Genomic DNA, 16,810 nt, shown 5'->3' with positions numbered 1-16,810 from the left:
TACTGAGGACAGACAAACCAAATAAAGGAAGAGATGGAAGAACATGCCTCTTACACAGCAGGTGGTATTGTTGATACAGGAACAACTATGTAAGATTTGATATGTTGATGATTTTTCCTGTAATGTTTAAAATGAAAATAGTCACATACACTCAGATTGTGTCTCTACAGGTATTCATGGCTCACAGGTTCTGGTTCAAAGCTGGCCAGCATCCTCACCCCACAGGAGATCATAGCAAATCAGGTTTATTACGGCTTCTAATTACAATTAGAGCCCCAAAGGGCCTTACAATGAAACAATAAATGAAAATGATAAATGCAAATTGCTCTCGCCCCCCCAAAGCTCCAGCGAGAATGAGGGGAAACCCTTCTACGGAAACTCAATTAGGGACAAGATGCAAGAAACCTTGGGTGGACAGAGGGAGGAATCCCATGCAAAACGGGGAAGGTAACAAGGATATAGACCGGGTCTTGTGCAGCTTCCTATTTCTGGCACAGGAAAAAACTGTTGAGTTGATACCGTCATTTAAATATCACAGGGAGCGACTGCAACAGTTGCTCATTTATTACTTGAAGTGAAGCATTTATTTTGCCATTCACCACAGTAGCCTCACCGCATGAGCATCCAGAGCACCAACATTACCAGGACTACCACCGTCACGGAAAATGCTACAAATACTGTAAATGTCACTTTAGTAATGATCGTCTTAGAGACGTTTAATGTTTACGACAGCAGTGTTTGTTTAAAGGTATCAGAACAGAGATGATGGTTATGGCTTTTTTTTTTTTTTTTTTGTAAATTAGAGCACCCAGCGTGTCGGTGCTAAGCAGAGAGCGAATGTGTTTTAGATTTGCATGTTTGTTTAAGATCTTTACTGCCAGAAAAACTAGTGCATGTCAGCAGCATGTGTGTGTTTCTGAAGTAAGATGAAAGTTAACAGCATGCATTTGCAACAGATCTTTGCAGAAAGGGAAGTTTTAGAATTAGTCTTTGAAATACTAGAAAGATGCTGCAAGTTGATTACAGCAATTATCAAATCCATGGAGCTGTAATGTGTCATTTAAATGTAATTTAGGTTGATTCACGGGACACTTGTTTAATCAGCTTTGTCTATTTTCTGCCAGCTGTAACGTATCTGAGTATATTTAAACATTAAAGAGCAGAAATACAAAAATAAATCAGGTCAGAGTCTGCTCACACACAAACACACGGGGCTGGCAGTGAAAGCACAGCCTTGTAGGATTTGCTGCTGCGTGAGCAGGGGTTAGAGGCTACATTACAGTGCATGCCTTGCACAAGGGCACCTTGAGCACATTTGGAGATGAGGATAGAGATGTCTCTTCTTTTTTTTTTCTCTTCCTTAGCCCAGATTTTCCCCAGCTTGTCTCTCTGATTAGACCACGCCACCCCAAGGTCACAGAGTGGGGAATGATCTGCTCCCATTTCCCACTGCTGCAGTGACTCGGATGAGATAGCTATATCACTGTCAGCAGGAGCAGCAGCTCACAAGCTTGGCATCTCTGTCAGTCGTGGTTGGACCTTGGGCACCTGCGTCAGTAGCTCAAGCCGCGGAGCCCCCCTGAATAAGGGGGCCCAGTCACTGTGCTGTTCCCCGCCTGGGAGGCTGTTGTGCAACAGCGCACAAGGAGAGAAAGGGAAGCTCCCCAACACCGCTGCCGAAAGCATCACTGACAAACTGCTCGGTTAACAGAGAGCCCTCTCGCAAACGTCCACTGCGTGTCCATGTGGACACTGATCCGCCTGACAGATCGCCGCCTCTAAACTTGCCCTCGGGTTCAGGGTTTGCCCCTCCTGGCCAGCGCCAATCTGAGATGGGTAGAAGGAGGGGGCGGGAAGGTTAGTTTGAAGAGGGCAGAGCTTTGCGAGAGGACGCCGATTTCTCTATTATTTCACCGCTGGAAAAAAAAAAAAATCCAAACCCAGTGGACAATAAGAGCTGAGGGAGAAATAATTCGGACCCGACGTCAGAACCTCATTAACTCTAAGGAAAGCCAGTCGGGAGAGAGAAGAAACAGCAGAAAGACAGCCCTTACTGCAGCTGGTGAGGTTATTCTATCTTTTTTTTTTTCTCCAATGCTTGTCATTACCTATGGTGCGTTAATGCAGCGTGATTTGTTAGGTTTGGCACATGTCGCCGTCCGGACAGCGGCTGGAAATGGTTGCAAATGTGCCCAACTGCAATGTTTCATTCACATGCAACAACTGCTGTTTGTGTGTAGCTACCGCAGTATAATTGAGGGTTTAACAGGTCTCCGTGGCATGTTGAAGTGATGCTGGTACTGAAGGATGCGGCGCTGCGTGCCGCGCCGTGCCGTGCACAGGCTACGGGTGCACCCTGGTTATAATAATGCACCTGGGAATTAAGTGCTGTTTGGACAGTCTGCGAGCAACAAATGTGGTTTTGTGTGAATGCAGCTCAGACAATGGCCGTGATCAATGATTGTGTTCAGCTGAGGAGCAGGCGGACGCCACACACACAATGCGACATGACGGCTCCGGCGGTAATTGTTACTTTCTCTTAATGGCTAATTAAACGGCGGCGCGCACGACGTTTTCTCGTAATAATAAAAATGCGCACCTGCACTGTTACAAACTCCAGCCTCGCGCGAAATCCAGTCACAAACACGCATCCGCAACCAGTGACAACACTGTTGAGCAGAGGCTAACTTAACCTTGGAATAAAAAGCCCCCCCCCCGTTAGAGCGAAGGGTCTCGCAGCCGTCTGCGTCTCCATCCACGATGAAAAACAATAAGCAGCGGCGCGTTTGGGTTGCGTCGTTGCGCATTAATAAGTTTAACTTGACACCAAAACAGATGAATTCGTGACGACAGAGGGGGAACGCGTGTTCAAGTGGCCGCACTTTGACTGTTGTTTTTTTAATATAAGGAATTCGTTTTGTCTGATTTAATTTGAACTCCGTGTAGTTGCGCGTCCTGCTGCGCATGACATAATGAGACATAAGGCAGCTTCATGAAAAAATCACACACACAAATCCTTCTTGAAGACGCCCCCCCTGCCTTCCTCCTCCTCATCTCTCTGCCTGTTACGCCCCCCCCCCCCCCCCCCCCCCCGTCTTCATCCCCCTTTCTGTCACAGACCGTGTTTGCCATGTAGTGTGTCAGTGGACACACATGCATGGCAGTGTCCAGTTGGAGCTTCTGTAAAATCAAACCCAGCAGCTTAAATAATTGAAACCTTCCAGAAACATCTCACTGGTGGCAGAAGTACATGTAACTCTCCCTAAAAAAATCATGTGAAACAACTACACAAACAGGACCCTCAGTATTACTGTTGCATTGAGGTTGTTTTGTGCTTTTGCTGAAGGAAGAAACAGGGTCACACAAACTGGCAACAAATGGTTTCTGTGATCAGCTGGAGTCCTTTACTGAGCATCTATTCACTTAGAAATGATTATTATGGTGCATCTGTGTGCACGATGTGGTGGTTCATTAGTGGCACTTTTATGATTACATTACATCATCTAAGTCAAGGTTAAAGGACAGGAGGATGGTTTTCACGACACTTTGTTGTTGTTGTTTTTTTTTTTGCTCCTCACAGTCGCCACACGTTAAGGAATCCCGCTCCTACACATCATACACTCATGTTTATTAACCACAGTAATGCACAGTCATCTGTAGCTCCCCCGCAGTCTTTTTTTTTTTTTTCCCTGCCGCCTCTCAGTCTGCACGGCTACAGAGCTCATAATGCGATGACTCCCTGGACTCACGAGTGTGACCACAAGTAAATGACTTTTCTCAGCCAGTTTCTTCATCTGTTGAGACATAAGGAGCAGAGAGCCCCCTTTTTCACAGTGAATGGCTGCGCTGCGAAAGGGAAGCAAACTCTGATTTAATGTCCAGCAGGGAATGTGTCAAGGAGAGCAGATTTTTGTTGACGGAGAAGGTGTTATCTTTTCAGAGACTTACAGATGGATATGATATGCTCCCACGACTTAGTGAACCTGCTCCATCTGAAGTGGCATTATTACTGGGTCTGTTCGCAGTTCTCCAGATCCTGCATACAAATGTAAAAGATAGAGGCAGATTGTTGCAGGGATTAGCATTTCTACATTGTTCCTCAAGGCACATAAGGCATGATGCAATAAAATTGAAAGTGTCTTGAGTGATTCTAAAATAAATGAGGCTAATGGCTCCCAGAGTGTTAAGGGAAAGCACAGTTTTTGTCTTTTGCAGGAGGCAAATACTCTTCCCATAAATTAATGTTAATGTTTTCTAAAGGATTCTGTGCTAAATAACAGGGTTACTGTCCACAACTCTTTTATGTTTGCAGTTTAAGAGAGCATACATTGCCCTCAAGAGAAGCTTGTTTTGGAGATATCCATATGTACTGAGATGGGCCACACAACCAAAGCGGAGACGGCACGAAGGCGTGAGGCTACTGGTTGATGATGATAATGATAACAGCTGACAGGAGGTAATCACGGGAGCCCTCTAAGTATACCGAAGCCTCGACCATGATCGTGTCAGTTATGACCGAGGAGCTTTAAGGGGAAATTTACAGCTCGACTCCACAGGGGCAGAGATGACGGTGATAAGTGCAACAAAGTAGGACAATGAAAAGGCTACGACGGGGTGAAACCGAGCACAATCAAACATAGTGTGTAGGCTGACGTTGCGGAATATTTTTAAGGTTGTTAAGAGCGTTTTCATTACTTTGAATCTGTCAACAGATGCACTGCTTCATTCATTCTCTGACTGTCATGGTGAGCTCCCATCATTTCCCCATTTCATTGCAGGAGAGCAGTACGATTAAACCAGATGCTCACTGATTCATAGTGGCAAGAAAATGTAGGTGTTTCATGGTTTCCTGCATTAATTTGTCATAAAATGTGATCCGATCTTCAGATTTTTAAAATAAATGTGCCTAAAGTAACAACACAAAAGAATTCTGATCTTTCAGGTCTTTATTGAGAACAACCATGACATTCTCATAGTGATAGTGAAAAAGTATGTGAACCCTTTGAAAAATTACCTTAAGTAAGTGATGTCAAAGACTTCCATGTTCACAAGTCTACAGTAGGTAAAACATTCAACAAGCAGGGTGTTTATGGCAGGACAATATGAAGAAATCGGCTGCTGACTAAAAAGATCGCAGCTCTCCTGAAGTTTGCCAAAGAGCTCATTGACAATGTTTTGTGGACTGATAAATCTAAGATTGAACTGTTTGAAAAGAACACACAGCACTACATCTTGCGTAAAAAGGGCACAGCATATCATAATGAAAACATCATCCCAATCATAAAGCATGGTGGGCAATGGGACCAATACTGTACACATTTTACCACTACATCTGTAATTTGTTTGTTTAAAGCTCCACGAGGAAAAAACATTTTGCCAAAACTGCAGCAGAACAAATCATTGACTATTGTCTGCAGTTACCCTGTTCACACTGTTCTAGTTAGATGTTCATCGAGATCAGATTCATCAATATATTTTATATTGTGCCCAAAGCTGTTTTTGTCTAGGTAGAACAACCACACAAACAAATAAAGAAATTGTAATTAGTTTGACATTTTGTGCAGTTTAGCACAGGTGGCATCTTGCCTCCAGATGAATTATTGAATTCACATTCACATAAAAACAACAACAACATTTTTTTGTCATTGTCGTCTTTTGTTTCCCGCGCTCCGTTTGTAGCATGTATAAAGTAAGGAAGGAGAAAACAAGCAATAGACACAGAGAATACGAATGGATAGAAACAAGAAAAGATATTTAGATTGGTGACACTATTAAATCTAAATGTTCTTAGTGTAGGTTCCTAAGTTTTCAAGATATTGGAGCCACCAGTACTGTATGTAGCAAGACACTGAAGAAAATATAATGCCACCTACCCATCTACCCTCTTAAACCATATAGGTCTGTCATGGTTTACTGTGACCTTTAAGCTTGACTGTCAGACTCTCTCAAATGTCTGAGTCTTCTAAGAACCTGAAGCCACATACAGTATTAGCACTGTCTGTACTGGAGTGGCAAAATATCTGCAGGCCTGAGAAAGCTCTAAATGCAGTGTTTAAAACTGTACAACCTTTTAAGGACTGATCCAGTCATGTGTTCATTTCGTTAACTGACTCCTAAACCCCTTCTCTGGATAAGAGTGTTGTTGGCTTTCCAAGTCCACGTGGTCAGATTTTGTGTACTGATCCGCACCAGCTGAGAAACACTGATTGAAGGTTGCGGGCAAAGACAGAGGGTGCACATTTTGTGAATCAAGGTGCATGGAATAAATTGCAGTCAAGTGTGCAGTAGGAACAATTAAAGCCTTACATGGTTGCATAACCCTCCGTACACAGTGACCATAGTGTTATATGTTGAAGACATGAGGGGAATACTAGGGTTCTTAAAGCTTCCTTTAATATCGCATGTAGAGAGAAGCTATAATTGATTTCTGATTTTTATAACGAACCAGGAGTAAATTGTGTCCCGAGAGTGTGACCACCTTCAGCAATGATTATTTTTACCGCTTCAATGAGAAAACAGTGTGTAATGTCAAGATATCTGCCTGGTGACAACCGTAACTGTGTGTGTGTGTGTGTGTGTGTGCGTGTTTTGGCAGTGCACAATGAATCTTGATAAAAATTGAAATACAATCTTGATATAGTCCCTTTTGAGTGGGTGTCTGCTCCCATCACAGAGCAAAAACCATAAAAGTGAAATAATCAACATGAGAGCGCAAGAAGAAAGTCTCACAATGCACTCTGACACTGATAGCGTCTTTGTGGGTGGCCTGTGAGATATTTTATGTAACTTGGATGGCACTGAGCCTAAGATAACACTTAAGACAGAAAATTAATCTGCAACTATTCTGATTTAGCATAAGTAGTTTTTCTTTTCATAACAAACCGTTCCCAGGACCCAGCTCGTCACTTATGAGGATTTATCACATTCGCTTCTCTTATATTGTAATAAATTGAATGTTTAGACTGACAAAACAGGCAATTTGAAACATGTCACCTCGGGCTTTAGGTAACTGATGGGAGGCATGTCTTAGTCATTTTTGACATTTGAATGACGAAACAATTAATCAAGAAGATATTCTTTCGGAAATTGCTAGTTGCAGCTGACAGTGGACAGTAAACAGAGTTCCTACCTTTGTAAGAGGTTCGTGTTTGATCCTTGTTTCAAAATCTCCATCAAATTGTCACACAGCTGCATCTAGTTCATTGTACATGGGCTGTGCAAGCAACTGTAATGTTCTAATGTAATTCAAACTACACTTCAGCTTCCTCATATGTAAGCTCACCACTGAAACCATAGTATTTATTTATTTTTTTATTTTTTTATTTATCATAGGCTGCCAGATGATTGTAGGCATTCGCAGTGCTTGGCCACCCTGACGCTGTCTCAGCCTACTTCTTATTGCACCAGGTTCGGCATAGCTTAGAGAACAGCATAGAGAAATGTCTTTCACAGAGATTATTTTACATCACCATTGCATTTCTTTTCTCAAACAAGTTGTAGGTGTGATGATAGCTGTTGAAATCAAAATTTTAAATGCACAAGGGGATGTTACGGTTTAAATCGCCGCATAATTTTTTTCCTGCCAAGAACAATAACTATCAGATTACCGGCATTTGCCACATGAAATCTGTTAGTCAAGGTTATAATAACTCACTAACCTAAATGCCTCAATAAACAGATAGACACGGGCATAACAAATGCAAAATTCTGGGACCAGACAAGGCAGCGGGGATGCAAGAAGAATAAACATCAAAGATGATGAAAAGGCCTTAATTGCAGTGCTGCTGTGCTGGAAGCTTGCTCATAAGCTCTGACAGCAACAGCGTGATCACCTTTAATGTTTAACCTTGACTCTCGGGAGGCTCCTCTGAGAGGATTTCAGGCTGGTCATAAAGAATCTGAAGTTCAGAGACAAGCTAGGGCCAGGTCATCCAAAGACCAGAAAAACATTAGCAGCTCTAAAAAAATCAATGCTACAACGGTGAGAAATGAGCAGAGGCTAAAGTCGGGGAGATTGTGATCCTGTCTCTCTGCTTTAAAAGCCTCGCTGCAGCAATTGTGGACGCATTGTAGCAGCTTCGCAGGTATTGACATACACAGGAGTCATTGTGAGCACTTAAGATGCTATATAGTTATCATTTATAAATAACGTTTTGATCTCAGCTATAAAATATTCACAACTGAGAGGCAATAATAGGGATAACATGGTTTTCCAAATATTCCGACCCCACGAGGAGCTTTATCATGAAACAGTGCTATTCTTTTAGATTTGATAGACAATAAAAAGACATCGTAGAAGCAACATACCTCAACAAAATACCATTCATATATTAAACATTTTAACAGCTTAGTTCCAGCCAGGCAGTAGAGCTTCTGTTGACTGCAAACACCCTATAGACACAAGCTGGGTTCTTTACAAAGACCTCTACAGCAGCAATGAGGCATACTTATGAATACTGATTTAATCTTTGGCTAATCCTAAAACTGGAGCCATACAAAGACATTCTCGTGAGCTGAAGTGATATACAGATATACATTCTGCAAACAAACGTTATTCTTCTCAGTGCTGTATCAGTTTGTTGTTCTGTCCCTTAAAGAGTGTGCAACAAAAAATAAGATGGATGCTGATGGTTATGTTAAACAGAATATGTAACTATATCTTAAGTATTTTGCAGTACACACACATAAAATGCAAACCTCACTACCGCCAGAACAAAAAGGCACAAAGGAGGACATTTTTTCCAATCAGCAGGAATGCCATCGCAATGTGACCGAGCTGGACAGTCAGACCTTGGTATTGCCTTGATGCATATCCATGAACATCACGAACAGCCAAAGGGAGAGCTCTGTCGGACTCTGACATCCACCTTGAACGAGTTTGACTTCATGCCAAGAATGCAAACAGAGTCCTCTGTGAGGAACGGATGACTCTGTCCCCCTATAAAACCCATCACAGGTTACCTTGGAGAACATGGCCTTTTCCAATTCTGCTATGTACATTTAATACGAGGGTCGGACAGTAATTCAATAAACAGGCATTATCTTGTTGTGCCACACAGTTCTGTTGTCTTAAGTGATGATGTCTAAGCCATGGTCATGGTCGTCACGTTTCCTGACGATGATTAATTGACAACGCTGATCGCACACAGTGCTAGATTATTTTCGAGAAATTCAAATGTGCAGCCTTCTTCTCTCCACCTGTTCCCGTCTCCATGCGATTGCTCCTATCTTCACACAAATGTACAAAATGCACTCACACTGAACTGAAATGAACTGGCGCTGTGTGTTGAGTAACGGTCGGGGTTTTCAAGAAGTAAGTTCACCAGTTTTCAATAATGGATGAGGAAAGAAAGAAAAAAAAAAAAAACCCAGCAAAGCCTGAGTGAATACAAACTCAGTGGAAGCTGTTGTCGGGGTTTAGTCTTAGAAAAGAAAGTGCATCGAAATAAGGAGATTGTACGCAAGCGACACATCCAGTCAAATCTGTTTATGGTGATACCGTGACACCTAATTCGTTAACTGACTAATTGATTAATCATTTATTTCTAAACTAGTAATGCAAAGTAATGTGTGTTTCTGTGTCATGTCTCAGTATTCGGAGTACTTACTACATAGTACATTTTTGACAAGAGTTACTTTGCCTTTTAGAGGAAAAACTGCATTACTAAGCAACTAATCTAATTTATTATCAATCTGGCTCTTCAAACCCTACATCTACGATGTGCTAAACCCTTTGCAGATGTCTGCAGATGTCATAGTCATACAGGCTGAATTCACTTGCATTTAGCTCATACAAGCACTTACCTTTTAAATTCCCTACCAGGTTGCTACATATAGTAAAGCTCCACTCAAGTTCAATGACATGTTGTACACCTACTCATTATTTCTGATGTTTGTTTGTGCATATCCATGTGCTATTCAGGTCTAGTTTGCTATAGTCACATTTACTTCTGATTGCACCAGCATGTGTGTGTGTGTGTGACACCAGTCAAAGTTTATAACTGGAGAAGCACTCAAGAAGTGCGTGTCCAGATTGCAGGTGTATTGGAGCTTATCAGCCCGATGCTCCATTTGTGCCTGAAACAACGGTGAACAATGTTTAACTGAGTTTTGCTCACCCCAGCTGCAGTCAGTCACACTTGTAGTGTTTATCGCTGCCTCTGCCGAACCAGCAGACTCCACCAGAGTGATAACTTGCTGCACCAGCAGACAAAGCTGCTTTGATCACCAGAATCACTCTCACCAGAGTCTGTCAGCCTGAGTAGCAGCAGCAGCAGCAGCAGCAGCAGCAGCCCACACAGAGCATCCAGAATTATGCCCATCACACACACACACACACAGTCACTCACGGTTGCCACACTCGGGCTGGTGCAGCCACAGTCCAAGTAGCCAGCCGCACCAAGCAGCTGTTATCTGCTAAAGCTGTAGCCAGAGCCGCACTCACCTTTGTTGTGTTCAGCATCATTCTCACCAGAAGCATGCTTACCTCAGCCACAATCAGTCATGCTCACAGGAGTGCTACACAGCCTGAGCAGCTGGTGCTGTATGCTACATGAGACCAAGCAGCCATAGGTGGAATCACACTTGCCAGAGGCACCCTCACAGCTGCCATCATTCACACTAAGTGGGATCCTACAGGCCCAGACAAAAAGCCCCAATAAACATCTCATCCACAGAGACTCACAGCAGGACCCAAGGCTGATCACAGCCCTTTTCAGAGCCATAGTCACTTCATCCCACTTGAGGGTAAGCTGATTATCATCTACACCAAGAACACCTTACCTCACAATGGTGGACAATGCTGAAAAAAGCTATGAATTTATTTATGCGCCGTGTGTTTTGTGCTGTACAACAACTTCCATGAATCAAATCTGAATATGTCATGTATTGATCTGGGGGGGGTGTAATAAAAAGGTCATAGCGTATATGTGTTTCTGGTACTGTGGGATTCATATTTGCAGCGTAAGGTCTTTTTTCATGCACCATATCAGCTTTTTATATAAGATTAAATATTCAGGGATTTTCAGGGAAGAGCACCATCAGTAACATCCCTCCGTGTTCTCTTGGAACATGCATGGCCAACGCTTGCCTATGGCATACAGGCCTACATATCTGGTTGAATGAGTAAGAAGGTTAAATCTATCAGGTATTAATAATTCACTCCCATGACAGTATTTGTTTCAATTTAATGGACATTTACTGTATAGGAACACAAACTGTTAAATTGGATCAAGTCATGCTGATCCTCCATAGCAAGTCAATCCAAATATATAAAATTCATTCCAAGTTCAAAATAGATTGCAATTTTCTGCAGATAAGCATGAAATATTCAACTGAATCAATTTATCGTATTTATTTAAAACATTATTTCAGTCGGTACTTCTTTATTGTGTGTATTCTTTTTTTTTTTTTTTTTCATGCAACTCTGAATGGGGGCTTTACCGCACAGCATATCAGATCAAATTCATTTCCACAGGTAAAACAAGCTTGTTGCTTTTGAAGCTGCCTTCATTCATCATAAAACTGGACCTTGTATCTAATGTGGTTACATTACGCAGCCTTGATTTCCGACAGTATACCCGTGTCTAGAGTGGAGAAGAAAACAAGAAAATATATTTAACACAATTTTCTGATAAGTGGCAAAGACAAAAGACAAGCTCTATAGGCTTTATAGAGCTTCAAGGTGAACCACAGTGTGGATGTTTGATTTATGGCTTAAATTATCCTGTTGGGCCGGTCTAGCGTGTGTTGAACTGTACTGCTCTTCGTATAGCTATTACCAGAGTGAAACCTTGCATTCCAATTACGGTTAAGCTATATAGCTGTCATTCATATTGGTAATGATTTCCACCTACATTCAGTTGCCAGCCTGCCCATCAATACTTTGCCTGTTAGTGTGATCGGTAGCTACGGATCAAGCCACCTCAGAGACGGACTGTTAAGTTGCATAGATCCAGTGACAGTGTCTCACTTGACTTGAATAAGCAGGACGCATTATGTAACTGTGCTGGCATGTGCACTTTAATGTACAGTACATACAGATTCCATCAGCATTTATCCTAAGGTATGCATCAATATTTGATTGCTGTCCACAGAAATACTGTATTGAAGAAATTTGAACTGAGGATGTTAAGGAACTTGCAAAGCGGTGACATCCTGAATGTCTGCACTACATTTCATTGTACTTAAAAACAAATCCCAAAGCAAATGGGAATTTCTGTTGGTTTCCATTGTGTTCCTTTAGATAATGTAATTTGACTTGTGGAATCTCTAGGTAAAGAACATTGTCCTCAAATATGTCCTCACAAAACCTGCTGCCAGTCCATCCAATAGGTGTAAGTGGATAAGTGGTTACTAGAGACATCTTGGTGCTATCACCAAAGTTCAGGAATCACCAATCAATCAATCAACCAACCAGCACTGCCACCCATGCTGCTAGTGTGGATAAAACCTATGTACAATAAGAAAGGACAGGAAATAAATGTCCAGAGAAAACCTTCCATCGTCCTGCACAAGAACATCTTTGTTACAGTGAGACATGGAGCATTTGATTGATGGCAACAACATGAAAGTCCCATTGGAGAAATGGCCCATCTCTTGTTCTCGCACTGGAGTGCCTTTAATCAGAGTGAAACCACAAGACCCAAAGGACAAGATGAACTTAGACAAATGTTTGCCCTGTGCCATCCTCTTGTTTCTTAGCCTTTCTCTCTGATGACTTTGCAGGGCTATCTGCCAATCTACTGAATGGACTGTCGTGCTGAAATATTTATGCTGTTGCATTTTCACTGTTTTCATGACCTAGAAATCTGCAATTTAAGCCGGGGTGGACAAGGTTAATGGACTACCTATTAAACTGTGCTGGAGATGCACTTAATTTCTCCTGTGTGGCACAATAATTTACATCACAGTGCCAGTTGTTGTGCTACACAACAAGTTGGTGCCAGTGGTAATAACCTTATGATTTCTTTGTTATTTACTGCTTTTTACCTGGACATGGACCAACCAGGTGGTGGATGCTATTCATTATGTAATCTACTACTGAAACCCAGCAGTACAGTAGTTAACGATTTGAAACCTCTGATGTTTGTGAGTTGTCCTACACAGTACATTAAACTAATGGCTCATTGGAATAAGTTGAAGTTTGGTTTAATAGTTGGAGAAAGTCTTCTGCATAACACCTGAAAACCCCAATGTGACATGGTGAGATCAGCTCATTAACAAAACTAGACAGTGTGAAAGTTTAAACAGCTGAGCTGCTGTTGCTGCTGGGCTCGTCTTAAAATGTCTCGTTAGCAATATGCTTTATTGGATACTAAACATAAAAAATGAACAAGAATGTAACCCATCTGTACAAAGTAATTCCTGGTTCATAATTTATCGCTTCCTGGCTTAGAGCCAGTGTCCTTTTGGAAGACAAATTTGATGGAGCAGTGATTCAGCATCTCACATAGTGGACAACAGTTGGTTCAAAGTCGGTATATTTTAAGATAAGATAAGAAAACCTTTATTTGTCCCACAGTGGGGAAATCGCTCAATAAATAACTTCACAGACAATTCTCAGCACAGCAAATTTAAAATGATTTATTGTGATATTTTAGATGTTCTTAGCTTTTCCATTTTTATTTGGTGATCTGAAGGTGGATTTAAATGTATATGTATTTCATAGTAAAATTCCTTCTCATGAAAGTTTTTTACCAACATTTGCATTTCAGAGAGCCTGTCGCTCCAGTTGTTGATGAAATCCAGGCTAATTAGGCTGGAGGTCTATTTAAAGCATTTTTTATTTCAAGGTTCACACTTATTTTAAACTGATTTTATGTCAAAGCAAGTTTAAGTCAGTTTGATGGTGGCTGTAATGTCCACACTTAAACTCCAAGTCAAGCAAAATAAGCTTAATGGGACCAGCAGGCTCTCCTGGTGTAAGCAAGAGAAATTTCATAAAACCATGCTAAAAAAGTAGATTTAAAATTGAATCAAGTAGACAATAGCAGGGCAATCAAAAGACAATGCTATGCAAACAACTGGAAGATGCTGTTACACATTAATAATGCAGGCACCAGGGGTGTATCTGTGATTTCTCCCGTTTCCAACAGCATGATTTTGATGAAAGCTGGAAGGTCAATGTGTGGCCGGGCTCTTTACATCTATCTCCATTCCTGCTTTATTCAATAGCATGTTATTGAATATTGCAGCCAATTGCATGCACTGTCATGCCACATGCCTTTGTATTCCCATAACATCTGCATAGCCATACTGCAGGTTACCGTGTTGATCCACAATATCATTCCCTGCGCACAACCAAATTGTGTCAACATCACGGTGAAGTAATGGGCTAAACATGTGTCCGTGCAGTCAGCTAGAGAGAAGAAGCCTTTTAAAAGTCTCCCTGCCCAGTAGTTATTATGCTATAGATCGGGTAGCTTGTGTATAACTCAGACACATAAAGCTTAATCGAAGACTGTCAACGTTAAGAACATCCCAGTTCTTAATCTTAATTTAAAAGATAGGAAGCTCACTTGTTTCTGCATCACTTCAAAACAGCCGCAGAAATATTAACAGCTGCACATCATTGGAACTCAAACATCAGTTTGTGCACATCTCACTAAATGCAACACTATTTTTAAATGCATGTTCCCTGGAAACATTGTCTGTGCCGTGTACGGGTACTGATCAAGGTTGTGTGTTGTCAAAACACAGGTTTCTAGCTTAGCTTCTATTAGTGTCTGGCAGACATATGAAATCCGACTGTACCATAGGTTGTACATCTCACTTCTCATTTACTTCCTTCTGGTGCCCATTGTAAGCCAGCAGGGCTACACCTCCTAATGGGAAAAGACTTTGTTCCAGTTGTAATCATAATCCATTGAGGAGATGCAGAACTTGTCACAGTCTGAACGGAGATATTAATTTCGCCTCCATGTGGGGCCTCGCTCTGTTGGCCATGTAATGCTATCGGCTTTGAAGGAATCTCGTCTGCTTAAGCCTTACACAAATGTTCTGTTTGACATCTATTTTCTTGCTTAGAATGTATTTGCACTGGTTTTGCACAATAAAACCATCGCAGTCGAGGGCTTGTATTTGTTTTTAGAGACCCTTGTTACTGTTCTCATGTGAGATGTGTGGGTTACTGCAGTATCAATGATTTATCATCCTAACTGTACAGAACTTTCTGGGATAATAGGGAACATAAATTATATGCATGTGCATAAACATGCGTTATCATGCCAAGAGAAATGAAAAGACCCTATTAAAATGAAATAAAGGAAAATCCATGACTCAAATATTTTAACTCTTTGTATTTGTATTTTACAAAGGATACTGAATAAAAGTAGCAGTACTTTAGTGAACATATTGTCCTTTTTTCAGTTTATTTAATGGCTTATTATTCTGGTGAAGCTGAATTAGCAGAGAATAACTTGAGCTTAACACAGCCTTTGTCCTCTTATCATGATTTTTTCTCTATTTCTCTCACCCACAACTCTATTTGATGTGATGTCTTACATTTATTGCTTGCTTTTATTAAAAGTACAGTACAATTTTCTGAGATGCCAATATCAATATGTATTGCCTTTAAAAGAACCAGCTGAATACCCTGTGTGGTTCTGCACTCTGCATTGTTAAAGTGTTGAGTTGTAAACAGTGTAACAAGGCCTGAGGTAAAATATGGGCACAGGTGGTGAGTGCCAGAGAAGGTATTGCTCTTCACCAGGAAACCTTGATGAACTCTGGCAGATTTCACCTACGAGGAAGGCTCCCTGTCCCTGCTTAAACAGCTGCTTTCCAGCTTTTTTAATTACAGCAGGAGTCTGTGCAGATGTGCAGCAGTTGAGCTTTCTGTGTCTCTAATTGTAAAAGTTACACTGATTTACATGATTGTTCTATTTATCTGATTAAATCTCTTCCTTCCAGCAGCACAATGAATGTTATTGCAGGGACAATTGGCCCATTACAGCACATGTATAATCTTGTGTGATTTCAGTATGAACATTTATCAGCGGTGTTTTACACTCCTCCAGTTGGAATTATTCTAAGAATAACTGATTTTGATCTGTCAATTATTTATGTAAAATACTCTGTGAATAATGGTTTGGCCTCTATGGAATATGAGCTTTCCTGAACGCACTCCAACCATATCTTCATTGAATACAGTGCTTTGCAGATTTGATAAATGAATATCAAATATTGTACGTTCAGCAGTATCTATACAGAATTACTCAGCTGGGCTCCATGTGTGCGAATGTACTCAACTGGGTGAACATTATAGATCTTACCCATTTGCAACTTGACAGGTGAGAACTGGTGATAGCTCATAGAAATATTGAATCAAGGTGTTGGCCAAATCGGCTTTATTCAGACACAGAGGGGACTGTTAGATCCATCTGATGGTGAAAGGATTCTGCTCCCCCACTTGCACGTATGACAAGAAAAGGAAACTGGGTTTAAAAATCCTACAGAACGGGGATCAGTCGCATGAGGTCATTCCCTCAGCAGCCTACCATCATGATTTAATGGAAGCCAAGGTGACGTGTCGATGACTTTACAGTACCTGCAAGTGCTTACAGGAATTTGCACTTCTGTGATGTTTCTGCAATTGTTTTATAACATGTCTCTGGTCTGCTTTTGCAAAGCCTTGACGAGAGCTTAAGCCGCTGAAAGGCTTGCCTTGTCAAGTATCAAGTCGCATTCCCTGTCACGCCATGCGTTGTCATCACACCTACTGGAGACGACATTCTTGTGCTTGCAGATTACGTTTACTTTTACGAAAAAGGCTTGAGCTTTTGAACAGTACAAGTACAAATGTTTAAGG

At 41.4% G+C, this 16,810-nt stretch overlaps 1 protein-coding gene across 1 annotated transcript in view; it reads left to right on the top strand.

Annotated features, from left to right (window-relative positions):
- The first annotated feature begins 2,027 nt into the window (after window positions 1-2,027).
- gabra3 (gamma-aminobutyric acid type A receptor subunit alpha3) overlaps window positions 2,028-16,810 on the top strand; it is a 63,511-nt gene continuing 48,728 nt past the window's right edge. Inside the window, exon 1 of the mRNA XM_026372120.1 lies at window positions 2,028-2,062. The gene's annotated coding sequence lies outside the window, so the exon portion shown is untranslated. The remainder of the gene's footprint in view (window positions 2,063-16,810) is intronic.

Source organism: Anabas testudineus, chromosome 14 (genome assembly GCF_900324465.2).
Source record: "Anabas testudineus chromosome 14, fAnaTes1.2, whole genome shotgun sequence".
NCBI lineage: Eukaryota > Metazoa > Chordata > Actinopteri > Anabantiformes > Anabantidae > Anabas > Anabas testudineus.
Note: the sequence above shows the minus strand (reverse complement) of the source record. Positions and strands in the feature narration are given on the sequence as shown.